We start from the raw sequence: 5,725 nt of genomic DNA on the forward strand, positions 1-5,725 counted from the left end.
GAAACCTAGGGATATTAGGGGTAGGAGGAGCAATCTACTCCTTAGACGGGCACAAAAAGGACAACTTCAGTTGGGGCCTAGGATAGAGCACAAACAACTAGGCCGAGATTCTAGGAGTACTGCTCAAAGCATGTCAGCTGGCTCCATGCAAGACCAAAGAGTGGCGATGGCAGCATTCATCCAACGCTAAAGATAGATGCTGTCAAACGCTAGTTAAAAAATGTTGTTCGCAATTGATGTAAGAGATGGACTCACCTCAGCTCCAGCAGAATAAAATGAAACTCGCAAAGGACTACAGCTAATGCAATCATGACTTAAGCAGTTAACTCAAATAGCGAGAAAATGAAGCGAATTCACAATATTTTCATAGACAGAGGCTACAGGTTGTCGAGATGCTGGAAACGACTTTGGACAAAGCCAGGTTCACCTAATCCAATTAGAGAAAAGCGGAAAGGATCCTTAGATACCTCCCTTGATTTTAGATTCTAAGCGTTAAGCTAGCTGGATCTCTTATCAATCTAAAAACAAAAAAATTCAAATGTATCAGCGAAAGTCTATTGGAAAATCCGGATTTTGAGGACCCTGAATAGCCAGAAAACATACAACAGAATGTAATAGGGGTTGTTTGGCTTAGGCCCAACCTCACTTCTTAATAAAATTAAACCGCTCTTGTTAAAAAAAAATAATAATAACAAAGATTTATATTTCATTAAAAAGTTAAACAATTTAATTTTCTTGAAATGAGTTTCATTTCATCACGTACTTTATCTATCCACTATTAAAAACAATTAAATTATTACCAAAAATTCATATACCATTAAAAAAATTAACAAAATTATATCATTAACAAAGGTTTGTATACCATTAAAAACTTAACAAAGGGTCATATACCCTTAAAAAATTAACAATTTGGTTTTCTTGAAGTGAGCTTTATTTCATCACTTATTTTATCTGTCAACTATTAAAAACAATTAGATCATTTTTTATTTTATTTATTTATTTATTTTATTTTTATTTTTTATTTATTTTATTTATTATTTATTTTATTTATTTATTATTTTTTTAATTTTAATTTTAATTAATTAATTACTTATTTATTTATTTTTAATTTTATTTATTTATTTAATTTAATTTAATTTAATTTAATTTATTTATTTATTATTATTATTTATTATATATATATATATATATATATATATATATATATATATATATATATTTGGTAAAAACATTCATTATATATATTATCATAGTAGAAGTGTCAACAAAATACATCACTACTACAACAAAATACAATGTCACCGGCTTAAGGGTTGGTACAAGCCTTTCTCTAAACAATAAGAAGCCTGAAGAGAATCTAAGACAATTGGTGTCCTTGGTTATTGCCAGCACGAAAAGATCAAAATTACATGTCTCAGAATTACACATTAAGGAGGGGGATTGGGAAGAAACGTGGGAGGTGCAACAAAGAAAGCAACATGTTCATGCATATGATATTAATCAATGTGTTCCACCTGAGTCTCCAGGGCACGGAGATATTGGTCGTTTGTGCATCGAAGGCGTTGATGCCGAAGATCTTCCACCAAATCCAGGGTCTCATTCTGCATATGTAGGAGATCATTAAATATATAAGCAACCAATTTGTTCTTGTCATCGTACATCTGCTCCCTCAGTGTATCAATGTTGAGTTGTATGTTATTCAACTGGGTCATGATGGACTCTAAGGTGACCTGAGCTTCTACGTGGCCCAAGGAGCAGGCTGGGGATAGGGCCATGTCCGCAATGAAGTGGTGACTCTCAGTCGACTCAGAGTCTGAACTAGGCTCTCCATGCTGTTGGCATTCATCCATACGTGGGTTGGTACCCTCCCCCTTTAAGTACGCCCTCAATGTCAAGGAATACAACCAACACCACCATCATCGGTCGCACCGCCATAGGAAGCATATCGCTTGACCAAAGAAACACACCATGAAATTATGAATTGATCACAATACTGAAATAAAACTCCACTCACTGTACCAGATTCATTGAACATAATTAATAATATTATCCTGCTAGGATTAAAGAGCCCGAAGTCCCGAGCACCAGCACCGTAACCACAGCCAACAAAGAAGAAGGAAGGCACGCCACAGGTCCTAGGGTCCGTAGAGCTCAAACAGCCCTAGAGATGGCACCTGAAGTCACTCTCCCCTAGCAAACTATTATCCATTGGAGCTTCCTCGAACCAGAGATAGAGCCAGACTAAGGAAAACTATGTGTCTTCTCTCGACCCACGCATTCCAGTCCCGGAACCAGATTATAATTCATTACACCGGATAGAGAAATCTTCCCCTAGATCCAATGGCCATGCTTGATGCAGGTGCAAATTCCCCTCTCATCTGAATTTGATGGTCTCATCCTATTCGGCTACCCCACGCCACAGCCCGAGCTAGGACACAAACAAATTACCACATGACCTCGTCCTCTCCCTGCACTCTCTCCTCATCACCCAATGCCTATGAATGATCTCCTGCATGCAGTCCCTAGTGCACGGTATTAAACATTGCTTGCGGGGAGTGGGGTACGGGTTTTGACGGCTCTTCATTGCGTTTGTGTGGCATGTGGATCAGGCCCCTAATCTAGCTCCTCGATCCAATATTAATATTGCATTGCCAAATGGCCTCCAAAATGATCACCCCCATCGGGGAACAATTAATTAATCATTAACAAAGGTTCATATACCATTAAAAAATTAACAATTTGATTTTCTTGAAATGAGCTTCATTTCATCACTTACTTTATCAGCTATATATCCACTATTAAAAACATTTAAATCATTAACAAAGGTTCATATACCATTAAATAATAACTAGGGATGGGATAATTTTTAATCATATATATATGCATTGCAGATGGATTCAGAGACCCTTGTAGTGAAATGTAACACTTTGGTATCAAAATTGCAATTTTCCATTTCTAGAGTGACACAATTAAAAATTACTAACATAAATGACTAATTCATATACTTGTACTTGTTATTTGGTTGTATTTTTATTCTTTGACTATAATAGTCATTTATGTTAATCATTATTATTTTTTTCACTTATTATCTAGTCATTTATTTTAATCATAAACTAAATTAGTCATTTAAGTTAGTTGTTTTTAGTTTAGTCATTTATTATCTAGTCCTATATTTTATCCCTAGACTAAATTAGTCATTTAAGTTAGTCATTTTTAGTTCAGTCAGTTAAAATTGCTCAAATTTAGTAGTAATTCACTTGAAATAATTGCGGTGACTAACTTTTTTAGTCACCTAGTCACTAATTTCATCCTTTTCTACTAGTGTTGTATAAGGTTGGTGAGATGAGGTCTCCGTACAGATCAGAAATTCTTGCAACAACATATATTCTTTTCTTCATTTATGCACAACTACATTTACATATGGAAAATATGAGTTGAATTTAGGAAAAACAGAGTTATTAATGGCTAATGGCTAAGTCTATGAATGGAAGTGCTTGTAAACCATAGCAAACTCAAGAAACCAAAATGAAAATTGCAAGTACTTCTAAGGAGTTGAGAAACAATGATCTATTCAATAAGAAATCCTAAGTTATGCAGTGATCACACAATAAATATATTTTTTGGCTGTGAGAATGGGACTCTCAAACCATGATACTATAAGGGAGATGAGGCAGAGGCCATTACCACAAGCTTTTCTGAAGTATTTACTTTCACTATTGTACCATTGATCTATCTGTTTAGTAATGGAAGCAAACTAAGTAATCATATAAATAGTTGCAGATTAAACAAAACAAAAATCACTTCAGCAACTAACTATGAATGTAATCTAAGCATACATATACAAAAAGAGGAACCTATGCTACTAAGGTTGGGCCCTAACCCAAGAGCTTCAACCCTCTGAGTCAACTCAGTGTTGGATCAAGGGAATGCTTTTCATTCTCATCAAAATGTCAAAAATACATAAGAGTAATCTGTCACAATGTCTTAGCTAGAAAATGCCTCTTGGCTATAACAGAAAAAATCAAATCCTAATGAGGCCATATGCCTTCTTATTTATACAACTGAATTTACCAATAAATTCCTTAAAATTAGGGAGGCTTGGCTCCCAAGCTCGAGATTAACATGTCTTCAACTATCATTGGCTTGGCTGCTTGTAACTCTGAGCTGATGAGATATGGTGGAGGAATCTTCGAGTGATTGAGGAGTTAAGGAGGGAGATCCAATCTCCTAAAATCCCTCTTGCTTGTCTACTTCGAGTTCCTGCACTTAAATTAGCCAAAAACTGCTCCAAATCCTGCAATTAATGCACATTAGGCCACATGACATAAAATCTCATATTTACCCTTCTCACTAAGTCAAATATAATAAAATATCTAAAGAAATGTGAGAAAAGTTGATTTTAATAAGATGGAGAGCAGGGAAAATTTTAAGGATGGAAAATTATCTTGAAGTTTAAAAACATTGGCAAATATCACTAGTCCCTAATATGCAAACTATAAAATGTTTATTGATGTATTTGTAAAATTATTCAAATTTATAATGATTTTATATATACTCTCTATATAATGTTGGCGATTTTTAAGATAAAATAATTTGTATTGTAAAATTTAGGCGAATTAGTTTTATAAAAAATGGAAATTGGCAAATCATTTTTTTGGAAAAATCATGGAAAATTAGCCTAGCTACAAATATTAGCCCCTAAAATTTTCCATGATGGAGAGTGGCATTGAGGTCCATATAATTTAGCTATTGATGAGCCTCGTCATCACCCCCTACTGAAAGTGTTTCTCATCCTCTAAGAAAATTAATCTATGTCCATGTATTTCATTGCTCTTGTGGCCTCTCTGACATCCCAGGATTCTGTTGATGTAGTTTCCTCTTGTGGATAAAATCCTGCATGATTCTCTATTTCCTCCTACTGCTTTCTTTCCTCTTCCTCCTTTCTTCCTTCAAACATACCCAATAGAAATGGTGGACTGAGTTTCGAACCAATCCAGTTGATTTTGAGTCTCTGTAGTGCTTTCTTATACAATGGGGTCCTTTCTAGTGCATCTCTCATTCTTTCAGAGGAATGATACTCATTGATCCTTAAGTTGTATGGTAGGGTGCCCCATCTCCTTTGGCATGCTTGCTAGCTTTCATCCCTTATGAGTATTAAGGTGTCTTCAAAATGAGTAACTGCTTTCTCTTTTGTAGCTAGGTATCTTGGTGCAAGCTTGGGATCATTGGCTATGATGTTGTGGGTCCTAATGACAACCATGGAATTGATCTGTTCTTCTCTGATGTAAAGGGGATCTTTTTCTTCTCTTTCCAATACCATATTTACTTCCTTAGCCCTGGCCTCCTCATGACTCATCCATGATGTAAGGGCCATTATTTGTAAGTCCCCCAACTTTGCATTGGGGTCCCACACATTCAATTCTATTAAGGCCAAGTTGTGTAAGTAGAATTCATATATCTTGGCCTTATCCTCTAGGGTGCCTTGGTCACATAGCTCAAGGAACTGGCAATAGTCTTGGAAAGTCATAGTCCCCCATTTTTCTAGTTTCTTTATTTGAAATTACAACCATTGATCATTTAGGTACAAGGAACATGACTTTGGCGGCATCTTGCACTGGAGTGCCTCCATAGACAGGCTTTCCATAGTGGCCAATTGGATCTCTTTTTACTATACCTGCCTTCTCAGCGATGTGTTTTCAGCCTCTAGTTGAGATTTCATAACTCG

This window comes from Pinus tabuliformis, chromosome 2_1, assembly GCF_031772625.1.
Source record: "Pinus tabuliformis cultivar Carrire ecotype Pingquan chromosome 2_1, CPIR1, whole genome shotgun sequence".
In the NCBI taxonomy this organism is placed as follows: Eukaryota; Viridiplantae; Streptophyta; class Pinopsida; order Pinales; family Pinaceae; genus Pinus; species Pinus tabuliformis.